A 14,135-nucleotide genomic window follows, 5' to 3' on the forward strand; every position below is an offset into this window, starting at 1 on the left:
ATTCACGAATCTTTGAAGAAATTCCGTAAAATGTGTTCCTAGGGTTTGTGAAAGAGAGAAACAAGGTTTTTTGTTTTAATTTTTGTAGCGCAGCATCAGAGGTGTGTGTATCTAATTGAATTTTTTGTGTTTTTATTAAATTTATTTTGTTTTCTTTGTTCTTAGAGTTCTATTTTGTTAAATAAAAGTAGTATTGTGTCTAATGTTCCAAATAGATACACCAACATGACAAGCCACTTATAAGAATTTTGCCAAATAGGATTCAAAATGCCATATAAGCTAGTCTGATTTTACTCTTGACCTGTCGTGGGAAATAGCAAACCAATTTGAAAGTTCATGATTTATAGTACTAGTTTGAAAGTTCATGGGAAAAATAAAAAATTGTGCAAAGTTCATGATATTAGGGACCAATTTTCCTTTTTAAAAATGAAAAGTTTATCTCTCACTTTTTCCACTTTTTCTCCACACTCTCGTACTTAACCCACTTTTTCTCTCTATCATTTTTACTTTATCCATTTTTTTCTTTTCATTTTTTTTTACTAACTTTTTATTAAAATTTGTGCCGTCATTTACAAATGGAATATTTTTTTTGGACGGAGGTAGCAGATATTTGTAGAGTCTATTTGATGTTTTTATGGAAAATGAAAAAGGCGTAAAAGTAGAGATAAACTCAAATGAATTTTATACAAATCTCTAATCTTACGTCACTTTCTAGTAGAGTAAGTTTATTTTTAATTATTATTAACATAAATTGAAAAAAAGACTAAAGCAACTTCTGCTCATGTATAGTTATCAGTTGGGCTAGGTCCACTCAATCCAGTATATGACTTAGGCCCAATTCAATTATGAAAGGAACTGGGCTTGTGTTAGGTTCACTGACTGAAGTGGACTTCAATTGGATAGTTTTTCAAATCCTATACTATAATTATTTATTTTCTAGTATTGACATAATTTTAAATATTTATTCTATTATATAAGTTTATATTTTATAAAATTTCTCCTTATATTTTGGGTAAATATACACCCTATTAAATTATTACATCCATATTTCATTATCAAATTAATATTTATTGGTCCACCAAAAAAGTTCTACAAGGACATAAATTTTAATGTAAAATGAATTAATTATGAGAGAAAAATAGATAAAGTGAATAAATTATGAGGAAAAATAGAAAAATGTAATAAAGTGGGAAAGATAAATATAAAAGTTGAGAATAGTTTTCCACCTTTAGTATGAGACTAATTTTCATGGATGGACGGAAGTGAAAACATGAAACTATTTTTTTCTCTGTGAATAGATGAAGTATAGAAAAATAAGACTCACAATTCACTACTGATTTTTTTTATACCTATCTTCTTCTCATTTCTTAAAATCTACGTTTAACTTAAAAGGTGATTATAAATTATAGAAGAAGATTATTGTTTAAACATGTGCCAAATTTTGCTTATTCAATGGGCTTAGGTCCAATATGATTGATGTTCATTCGGCAATCATTATATCTCCATTTTACGACATATAATCTGTAAATAAACAATACTATAAACTTTAGAAAAATAATTAGTAATATATATAACAATTTTATTAATATTATTATTATTATTATTATTATTATTATTATTATTATTATATTAATAGGTAGAATGTAATATAGTATGGTAATTTGGTCTACATTTTTAAAAGAACGTAGATTTAAAATTTACGTATGCTTCAAAAGTTTTGTGCATATTAATAAATATATCACCATAACGAAAAAAGTACTTGGAATATTTCCTAATTCATTGCAATCCATATTTTTGAACCCATCACAATCCTAGAATAATTCCTTTCGTAATGAATCTAGATTTTTACTTTTGAGACTTATCACGACGTGATATGGTCGTTTTATAAAACATCGATTGATAGTTTGAAATAAGAGTTATAGGTTGTATCATCAAACAATAAAACTTAATCTTAGAGAAAACAATAATATATAGGTTGGTTTGAACATAGCATTTTCTCATGGATTTGCAAGAATTTTTTTTTTTAATTTGAATTTACGGACTAAATTTGAATTTAATTTTTTTACTTGTTCTTTAAATATAGTGGTTTATGACTTTTTGATAGTACTAAATTAATCTAAGTATTTACTTTTTGTACTAAATAAAAATTATTTATACTAAAGAATAGGTTTTTTCCAATTTAATTAAAAAAATAATAAATAAATGGCAAAAACAAAGTCAAGTTACACATTATTGACATGCGCTGCATGCAAGGTACCCAAATCGCTCTACCACATGACTGTGCAACACGTAGCGTCTGAAGCACATGATGCTTACAGTGAGTGTGTAACACAACGCCACAGTGGTGCATTGTATTGTATTTTTACTAAGACAAAATTTTAAAACAAGATTTTATTGATCGCAAGTTTTTTTTTTTTTTTTATATAAAAGGTAAAGACTCAGATCATAAAATGGTGAGCAAAGTTCTCAAAGCAGTAAACCTAAAGAAACTCACTCAACCAAAAAACACTAATTTTGAATGCTTGAATTAGATTATTTATTTTAAAAAGAAATGTGCTTCGTTTCTCTCTTAAAAAATAATTCTGCCAATAAATGAGTCATATTACTTTTTTTTTTGGGTTGTTCACTAAAAATATAAACTCTTCATTTTAATTTTAATATTAAAAATGGAGAGTTTAAATAAGTTTCCAAAAAATAAAAATTCTTTCATTCTTGGTCCATTTCCTAAAAAAAGAAATTCACCATTTTAATAATAGAAACTTCTTTCTATGTGACTAATACACTTTTTCTTTTTGTCTCTCTTACTTTACCAATTCAACAGTAAAGCCCGTGCCGTTTTCAAAGTTCATATTTTTAGAAAACAGAGAGAATTAAATATCTTGTTTCATTTTTAATTTTTTTAATAAATAGATTTAACATTTCTTAAAATTCATGTTAAGTTAAATTGTGACATTTAAATCCGTACCAGAGGAGTAGTGATCATTAAAGGTAGTTTTTTTTTTAATTATTACTCTCTCCATCCATGAAAAGGAAATATTTGGTTTAACACAAATTTTAATGTATAATTGGTTAAGTAAGACAGATGGGTAAATGACAGTGTAAAAAGTGTTAGTGGAGAATGAGTTTCACATCGTTAGTAGTGTTGTGTAATAGAATAAGTTATAAATAAAATAATATGTATGGGTAATGTATGTTTAACCATTTCAAAATTGAATGTTCATACTTTTAGAGACAAACTAATTATAGTAAAATAGTTCATACTTTTTTAGAACGAAAGGAATATTAAAGTAGGTTATGCATAATAGTAGTAGTCCTATTGCACAATCTTGATTTTATTACGTACTAATGTGAAATCTTAAATTTGTACCGCATTTACATGTTGTTATATTTACTAAGCACTTTCCCCGTTCAAGAATTAAACTCTATTTTGACTAGTTATTAATAAATGCTAAGAAAAGTGATTGAAAAAAATTAAAAGAAATAAATCTCATTTTTATATAGTTATTTTATAATGGAATGTGAATATAATGATTTAGTGCAGCATGTGGTTTATTATTTAATGGATTATCTAAAATGACAAAATGTGAATATAGACTGATTATACTGACAAAATGGGGTAGTATAAATACTAAACCAAATATCATTTCTAGTATTTAAACAATAATAAACTAAAAAATTACTTACAAAGTTTGAAAATAAAAATAAAGAAGAAAGAGAAAATATAAATAAAAGGTAAGAAGAAAAAAAGTAAATCAGTCAAAACAATGAAAATATGTCCCTTATGAATTTGAGATTTTTCTACCTTATTCATTTTTTTACTTATTCATTTTTTTACTTTACTCTTCATGTATCTTAACTATATTTTATCAAAACGAGTGTAGAAAATGAAACGTCTCTATTAAAACGGAACAAAGGAATAATAAAAATGCATCCATGAACTTGTGAGAGTATAATTTTAATTGATTTATTAAGAAAATGTAAAAACACCTCAAACATCTAGAGTGTAAAAAGATATTTGTCTTTTCTACCGAACGCAAAGATTCAATATTAAATATTAAGGCCCCTTTGACCTATTTTACTCTAAAATTGAACTTATTGAATTGATGTTTACTTTGAAGTCCGAATTAGAACTCAACTTGCCAGAATCAAGAGATTTCCGTTAACTAAATAAAAATTAAACATGTAAGTAAAAGCCAAGCAAATAACATGTGTGCGCCAGATGCATTCAAACAATAAATTTACTACTAAACTAGGCAATTTATACTTAATTCCCAATTTTTAAATCAAAAGACAATTTTACTGATACATTTACACTCAATTTAGAATGCCTATGCTTTGACATCATTATCCATCCCTTCAAATCTACAATAATTAAAAAACTCAAAAGAATAGCATAAATATTACTAGTAGTACTTAATTTGTAGTATGAAAATGAAGTTAAATAAGGCAAAATGAATTTATAAGTGATTGCAGTAGGTTGAAAAGTTGGAGCCATGAAACTAGGGTTTGTAAAAGTAAATTACCTCAAATTTAATCATAATCATGGTTTTTTTTTTTCCTTAATAGAGGAAAAAATTAAGAGCAGTGTAATCAGTTATCAGTGGTAAATAATCATGAAAAATTAATGTAATTGGTTTTGCAGTGTAATATTTATTACACTTGCTTTTGCTATATATAAATGCACAAAATCCAAAACCAAATTCCTACAGAATTTTTTCACTGCTGTTTCTTGTTTATTCAAACACTCCTTGCAATTGCCATTTTTAAAACTCTGCGGCAAACTCCCAATCAGTTTCTGGGCATCTTTTTTTCCCTCTTTAGTCCAAACCCTTTTTCCCATTTCGCTCAGTGAGTGGTAAAGGGAGCATCTTTTCGTGCTTTTAATTTGTATTTTTTTCTTGTTATTTTTTGATGATCGAATGGTGTTTATGTTGTGAATTGGGTTCGAATTATTTGATGTGTATGAATTGCTGAAGTGAAAAGATTAAGATTTTATTGAGATTAAATGGGTGATCTGCCGGTTGGCGGCGGAGTGGCGGAGATGGCTTCACATTCAACGCCATTAGCTGAGCCGAACCGGTTGGAGATTGGGGCAGAAAATTGGGCGGTGGCTGAGAGAGCCGCAGCTGAGATAATTGGAAAGGCACAACCTACTCCTGTATCAGAGGAGAGGAGAAGAGAGGTGGTTAATTATATTCAGAGATTATTCAGGGATTGTGTTGGCGCTGAGGTGAAATATTAAGTTTTTCTTTGAATGATTTATGTTTGTTTGCATACATTTTATGCCTATGTTTTGCCACTGGTTTTGACATTTCTATATTCTGTGTTATGATGCACATGGTGATTGTCTGATGAGGATTCTTGCATCTCAATATATGCTATGTTTATTAACCCTTTGCTTATAGATTTATAGATAAACCTTTAATTAAGGAAAAAATAATTTTTAAGGGGAAAAAGTTAAATTTTTAAACAAATAGTTTTTTTTTCAACATGTTTGAATTGGGAAATTTTTATTTTTTGTATCCAAAAAAAATGATTTATCAAATTTAAACATCTTTCATTTTGATAGGGGAGCGGGGAGACTTGTTGTTTTAGAAAATTGGAAAAAGAAATTAGTATGATTTGATAGGTTTTTTTTGTTTTTGTTGCTTTAAGGCTATTCTAAATCCATAAATTGTTGTTAGATCTTTTAGAAAAGCTATTTCTTTTTAAATACATATATGATAAAATTACAAATTCCTTTCAAATATTACCCTATATTGGAATTTATGTTTTTTTAAAAATTTATTTAGACATGTGTTAGATATATGAGGGAAAGTATTGCCGAAAAAAAAATAATAACCATTTAATAACTTTTCTAATAAATTTATTCCATTCTTAAAAAATTCTACAAAGTCTTTCTTTTTTTTTCCCCAAACTCTTATATATTTATTTGTTGGATAAAAATTTTTGGGCTTTTTTTCAGGTCTTCCCATATACCGGGCCCCTAAAACTTATCTTCCGGACAACATTGATTTAACTGCGTTTGGGGGGGCTATAAAACACTTTCAGATAAAAAGAGATCTGTATTAAAAAAAAGAAGAAGAAAACAGATGCTGAGTTTTAGTAAAGGATGTCCAACTCATCCGGCTGAGGTATGTTACTTTTTATGAGTAAAAAGCATTTGATAATAAAAAAACTGTCTATTTCATAATTAAGGAAAATTTTGGTTCATCATCTTGTTCCATGGGTGATAGATGTTTCAGAGAAGTCATGAAACCCCTTTTTGTGAAAAACTTCTAAAATCTAGTTAATCTATAATGAGTTATATTTTTGGGGTTTTCGCCCTTTCTGATAAGTTTGATATTAATTCAAAGGGGCCTGCTTAAATCACTTGAAATTTATGGGGAAATTTGTGAAGTCTGGCTTGATGAAGCAGCTTTTTTTTGGGGGTTTAAACTTGTGAAAAGTATTGTTCAGGATATTGTTGTAGACATATCGGGTTTAAACAAATTGGGGGCTTTTCTTTTTGTTCCGAGCAGGTAAATTATGTGTATTGACTTATTTTATTCCTTGATCGATATCTTGATAACTGCCTCACAACAGCTAGATGCAATTTTTTTCCTTTTTAGGTTGATCGCTGATTGGCGAGACCATCTGTTTGCCAGTATTATCTTGATCAAGGCATGGTGCTACTATGAAAGTCGTATTTTGGTTCTCATCATGGGGATTTTACCTATGCCTTGAGACGCTGTGCTGTACATTTTCCATCTGTATCACTCAGCACTAGAGGGACCTTTTGCCGAGTCCTCCTAAGTACAATCCGTTTTTTGTTTTACCTTTACTTAATAATCCAACCGCCACATTCTACTTCAGGTTCTATACAAGTTTTGGACTATTTTAGCAAATTGACTGGGATACCTATTGTGTTACTTTAAAAGCTAGTCCGCCTTTTTTCACTGCCAGATTTTGTTGGTGAGCATTTTTTTTATTAATTGGGAATCAATTGGGTTATCGGGTTGAAATTTTCTTATTCTTTTGTTCTCTGTTTGCAGTTGAGATCCCAGAAGATTGTGGGCAAGGGTTTTTTGAGCAATGATTTCCTGAATTATTGTATCCGAGCAGTTCCTTCTAGAGTTTGGGGACAAAAAACCCCTTGTGTTTCCAAGAAGCATCTTAAATTTGTTGATCCACTGAAAGAATTAATAATCGGGGAGTGTCAAAAGGTATGCACGTTTTTACGAATTTTGGGTAGAATTCTACCCTTTTGGAGTCTATACATCATACATCCGTACTGTTTTAATGATAATCTCGACTGCATGAGTTGTATCTGGATATGAAACGTTCGATGTTATGCTATTATCACATAGGTGGATGTCAGTTATGAGAATTTGACGCTTTTTTTTTTGTAAAACTTTTTTTTAAAGGGGAAATTGTACCGGGTACGAGTGCCTTCTCCTATGCATCTAGAAAACTTGAAGGATACATACAGCCTCAAGATTCCATTGTAACGAGTTTAAAAAAATTCTTCGAAACACCATGGCAAGGCATGGAGGTGGACAAAGGCCTGATATTCAGGATTTCGACAAAATTTCTAAAAACAACAGAGCTGTACTGTTGTTCCCTATCCAGGGTTTTGTAAAACTGATAATTTTGACGAATACATAGATGTGTGTGCCGATCAACTGCAGGTTGGGGCTAGTTCAGGTAAAAAAGTCCCAAGATTTACTCATGGGATTCAAAGGACATTAGACACTGATTTGGGTTCTCAAACTCCAAGTGCAGAAGAGAGTGTCATTGGAATCAAAGATTCAGATAAGTTGGATATTGGAAGAATGCTTTATCAGCCTTGTCAGGAACAGGTGATGGAGGACTTTCTACTATTGGCAGTCGTGAAAAAAACGGTTAGTTGACAATTGCAACACAGTGTTTTCAACTGAACTGAGGGATTCTAATCATGTGGTAACGGACCAGTGTCGACAAGTATGAGTGGATTGGCCGAATCATTAAACTCAATGGATCTTACCGGGGATTATGATTGTTGCATTCAACACTTGCAATATGGTCGATTGTGCTATGAATATGGCTTAGGTATGCATTCTTTGCCCGTGATTCCCTTGCCAAGTCCTACCTACCCGTGGGAAGGTCACCACCCTGTATTACATTATAAGCAGAACAGTTTCTCCCATCATCACGGCGGATTTCATCAAAGTCCGGCTTTCTATGGCATGCAACCCGTATTTTCCAGCTGTCTCATTTCCATGGGAGGATGTGCCAAAACACCGCGGGACGGAACATATTTGCCATATATGGTAGGTTGATCTATTATTTTTACAAAATATGATCTTTTCATATATAATTATTGGCCTTTTACTTTGTGATTTTTGTAGAATATGTCCCCCATGGTAATAGATTTCCGGTTCTGAAAGAAAGGATCCAGGCACCGTCAGGATCCACAAGTCATCACAACTGGCGAAATATGAGCTTTCCGGAGCCAAATATGCTGGACAGAAGCAGCCACGAGCTCTCACTGCCCGTTGACAAAGCTGTAGGCGGTGGTGCTAGTCGTCCGACAGCTACCCTCTTTATCAGTATGAGTATCCTAATGCACGGGAGGGCACTGAAGTTGAGCTGGTTGGGCATCCACCTGGGTCAGAAAACAGTTGGCCACAAAGAACAGTCTCTTCGTCTCCCAGAACTCCGTCTGGGGCCCACAAAGCTGTAGCCTCTGGTGCTAGCTCGTTCGGCAGCTACCCTCTTCATCAGTACGGGCATCCTGATGCAAATGGCTCGCTCATCCACCGGGAAAGCACTGAAGTTGAGTTTGTTGGACATCCACCCGGGTCAGTAAACAGTCGGCCACAACAAACAGTCTCTTCGCAGAACTACGTCTGGGGCACACAATGCTGTAGCCGATGGTGGTAGCTCGTCCGACAGCTATCTTCCTCATCAGTACGGGCATCCTAATGCAAATGGCTCGCTCATATACCGGGAGGGGACTGAAGTTGAGTTTGTTGGACATCCACCCGGGTCAGAAAACAGATGGCCACAACGAACAGTCTCTTCGTCTCCCAGAACTCCGTCTGGGGCGCACAAGTCTGTAGCCGCTGGTGCTAGCTCGCCCGACAGCTATCCTCTTCATCAGTACGGGCATCTTAATTCAAATGGCTCGCTCATCCACCGGGAGGACACTGAAGTTGAGCTGGTTGGACATCCACCCGGGTCAGAAAACAGTTTGGGTACAAAGAACAGTCTCTTCGTCTCCCAGAACTCTGTCTGGGGCGCACAAGACGAAACTGCACCAAGCAGCGAGCAGGATCGGTAAAAAATTTAGTCCCAACTCATGTTTGGTTGACGATGATATTGCTTACTGCCCTTCCATTGTCCAACTGACAGCGGTAACATTTATGTTGTTTGTTATCACATAAAGTATGAGCAAGCTCTTGGATTTTCATCCCAAACCAGTGTGCCCGAGGTGTGGCTTGCGCCTCTGTGGTGTCGACTCCCGAATGTCGTGTTTAAGGCCTTGTGAAACTGTTGTAACTTTATAGCATTGTGTTTCATATTTAGTGCCTGTCTGCCTGCATAATTTGGCAACATAGGTTCAACCTAAAGGATTTTGCATAGAACTATTCAAATCTTGATCCTCAACTTTTTTCTTCTTTGTTTTACATCATATATTGTGTAGTTTAGTCATCACCATTGCTGCTGAAGATGTCAAATGAATATTCTCTTTGCTGAAATTAAAGAAATTGTCATGATTCTCTCTCTCTCTCTCATCAATTGTGTGTGATGAATGTTGGATAGCACTGTTCTTAGCATTCCCAACCGTTGTAATGCATGATATGCAGATGACAATTTCATTATGCAAATGTGTGTTTGGTTATTCAGAAGTAAAATTGATTTGAGATTATTTAAGATTAAATTTGACTCAAAATTAATTTTGTGACACGGTAGGACTAAGACTTTTAAAGTAATACAAGTAGTGCAATGCATGGCTTAGAACATGGAGCGCACCACTGTGTTTAAGTTTAACTATAAATTCCTGACGTTGGCGCTCGCTCTCTTCCAATGGCAGCAAAATTTCCGCCTCCGATCCCCACAGCCAAAGGCGTCCGATCCGCTGCGGACACAATCCTATCTCAGCATATCGACCAATCCATTCACACCCCCGAGCTCACGTTTCCTCACCACGTAGCTCGATCCAAACCGGGTGAAATCACATACCAATCACTCCTATCGAGGGACAATGAAGCACTGCGAGTATTTCCGAGATCGGTCGGAGATTTGAGCTGTTAGAATCGGTGGTCACGGAATTCAAACGGAGGACCTCAGCCTTGTTTTGGCTAACGGTGATCGGATATTCACGGTCCCGTGCTGCCATAGTTATGGACATCACGACCAAATCGATTGGGCCGCCAATGATCATCGGATTGCCCAAGAGGCTACGGCCATCGGCCTGCGATCATCAGATTTTCCGTTAGTTTATTTTCAAATGCCGATTTTTTATTTTTACTAATTTTGCTAGTAATAGACATTTTCAGAATTTCGTGCTATTGAAACTAGAAAGAAAGAAGTTGTAAACATTCCACAAAGTTTCTCATTTCACTTTCTCATCGTCATTCATATTTTTGAACCTACTTTCTATTACATTTCTTAAAATCATTGTCGAATCAAACTATAACAAATTTTGTGCGCTGAATATATTATTAACCCATAAAAGTACTTTTACTTCCTAAAGTGAAAACATATACTCCCTCCGTCCTACATAATTTTACCCAGTATTTCATTTTAGTCCGTCCCACATAATTTTACCCATTTACTTTTACATTTTTGGTAGTGGACCCCATATTCCACTAACTCATTCTACTCACTTTTATTATAAAACCAATACTTTAAAAGTAGGACCCACATCCACCAACTTTTTCAACTCACTTTCTATTATATTTTAAACCCGTGTCAAAGTCAGAACTGTAAAATTATGTGGGACAGGAGTATAACACCAAATTCCATATAATAGTAAAATTACTCGAAATACTCCTCATAGATTGTGTGAGTTGGCTAAGCGTTAGAGAGGAAATGCTGGCCAAAGGTCTCTTTCTTGAAATCCTCCATATTATTTCTTTTAGGTTTATATTTATTTAGCCATCCAAAAAAATCCCATGGAGTAGATAGATATAATTAGTAATTCTTTGACATTACAATTGCATTTCTAAATAATTTCATAAAATAAGATGTTATTTAGGTGATATTTTATTTTTGTTCCTGTGCAGCCAAAAGATGGATAACGCTACAAAAAAGCTGGAAGAAATTGCCAAAGAATTGGGTAATATTATATTTCAACGTGGCACGTATAAGTATCAAAATTCGATTGAATTAGGGAGTCCAAATTCAGCATTTACAGGTACCATCGAGCCAACATAATTGATCCAAAATCATCTATAGTTACTGAAACAAGCCATGAGTCTTGTCCCTATGCTTTGAGCCTCCATCTTTTCTTAGATCCGGGTGAATTTTGCCTCAAAGCAGCTCAGGTCTCGTCTCTTTGAAACAAAACCCAAGTCCCTCGTCTTGACAATTGGAAATGAGTTCAAGGTGAGACTATATATCTATAAAAGTCATATTGAATAATACTTCCTAAGTCCCTATAAAATAGTCTCATTTCTATATTTTTTGATATGCGGATTTCATTATATTTTTTTTTCGTTTTCATATCGTACCATTTTCGCATTAAAAACTCGTGACACCCCCGAATTCTCCAATTTTAGGGGTGACTGGTGAGTGAGTATATTTTATTTATTTTTTACTAAATTTTGGTATATAATTTTTATGTAGTTAATGAGAGTAGGTGAAATTAAATCGGCTGAGGGTAAATATACGCATAACCCTTTCCTTCAGACGGAAGGTCGTCATTTTCATTGCGGCAGAAATGGACATTTTCCCAAGTTGAATCAAGACCCAGCTATTTCTTTGTGGGATCAGATTTTGATTTTATTTGCTCTTGTATTGATTTATAAACTTTTCTTTTACATATTTTGGTAAATGAAATGCTTAAATAATTGTGTATTTGCTGCGATGGGATTTCTTTGATGAGACTTATATATGAAACCACAAATACCATTTTATAGTATGTAACATTTGAATGAAATGCTATGATATGATTATACTAGCAATTTGTGATTGCTCGTTAATTATATAGCAAGAAAATGTTAGGGGGATTCAAAATAGAGAACAGAAAACGGATATCAAAGTCTTACAAAAAACTTTCAGATCAAATCAATTTGTGGTTCTACAAAGTTATTTGATCGGATAAAATCGGAAAAATCTTAAAACCCTTTTTATGTGTATTGAGATAATGAACCAGAAAACTTGATCGGATTTTGAAGAAGATAAACCGATGCATGTTGACGAAACAATGCATCCGTTGGATTTAAATGAAAATAACTGATTTTCAAAAAGGTTTGAAATTGCAAATTATCCCTTTGATTTTCGAAATTACATTTTCGTATGAATTTCTTATAAAGCAATTTTGTTGGAAATAAAAAAAATTTTCCCAAACTCGATTCGGGGCTCGCCCTTGGGCTACTGGGGGGTGCCCCGGACCCCGTCATCTGTTAGGGGTTTCGCCCCCAACATCATAATGAATTCAAATAAGTATGCACTTAGACCTCATCTTAAATGATGTATCATTATAACAATAACCGATCAATCAAGTTAATCCAATTACACTAAAATATCCAAGAAAGGTGGTTGAGATAGGAAATATAAAAAAATTGTGAACAAGCTAAGATTTTAAATGTTTTGTTTGATAAGATAAAAACCGAAATTATATACTTCCTCCATCCCATTTTTAATGTTGATATTACGAGACCCATGTAAATAAAATCTGAAAGCTATAATCTAATCTACTCATTTTAAATCCATGAGCTCACTTCCACGAGAACATTAATTGTTTTTCCATATATGTGAATAAAATTATAAATTTTGCAATTCCTATGATATTGTTTAATTTGCATGTACGTGTATGTGTCCATCCGTGTTACTCCCTTGTCCAACTTTACAGCTCTCGTTGACTTTTTTGCACTCTTCTCAACTTCTTACTTTACATTTTTCTATTTTAGTTATTTATTATCATTTTATAAAGGAGTGCGAAAATTAAAGAAGACTTAAAGTGGATAGATGAAGTATATTTTTCATAAACTTTTTGTGAAAACAGGACGAGTGCAGTTTTTCCATATTTTTGTATCTTCGAAGCAACTTTTCATGTGCAGCTGTACAACTTTATTCAAAGTTTTATATCAAAGTCCAAAAGGCTTAAATAAGAAAATAATGAGCATGACAATTATTTGACTATTCGTGTTATATTTGCTTTGACTATTCGTGATATATTTGCGAGCAGTGTTAGTTAAAATTTGAATCTTCGAAAGCTTTCAAGCCCTGTTTTCTTTCTCATATAAAAATCAGCTTCATGTACGACTTAAGCTTTTTTAACAATTTGAAAAGTTCAACTGGACTTTCACTATATGTCATTTTCAAATGGTCGATGATGTACGATTTATCACACATGATGTATTATGTATATACTGTATATATATTTGTATTTTTATATATATATATTCAAAACTATTGCATCGTGAATTGCCAGCTTATAAATGAAATATATGTATACTAATTATTAAGAATTAAATTAAATGTTATCCAAAGCTTACATATTAATTTATACGAAATGATTAAGATTACAATTATATGTTATCAACGCCCGGACGTAGGTGGGGTCGGGTGGGGTCGACCGACCCCATCGCGCCCGATGAGGCTACCGAAAAACTTCATTTTTTGACCCTCCGACCAAGCAACAGCATCTCCGACCCCAACATAGATCTCCACCCCATGGTTTGGCCTTCATCGGAGCAACGAGAAGACAATCGCTTGGATTAATAAGGAGATATTGGGGATGGCGAGAGAGACAGTAAAAATAGGAGTAAAATTGATATACTCTAAATAGATTAAAAAATTTCCCCCACTTCTTAATTTATTTAATAGTAATAAAATTAGATGAGAGGCATCATGGCTATTAAAATATAAAATCAGTCGGTTTCTTTTAATGTATGTTATGGATGGTCTTGGTATATATGAAATGGATTAACTATAACATAACA

The sequence above is a fragment of the Salvia hispanica genome, chromosome 6 (genome assembly GCF_023119035.1).
Source record: "Salvia hispanica cultivar TCC Black 2014 chromosome 6, UniMelb_Shisp_WGS_1.0, whole genome shotgun sequence".
Lineage (NCBI taxonomy): Eukaryota > Viridiplantae > Streptophyta > Magnoliopsida > Lamiales > Lamiaceae > Salvia > Salvia hispanica.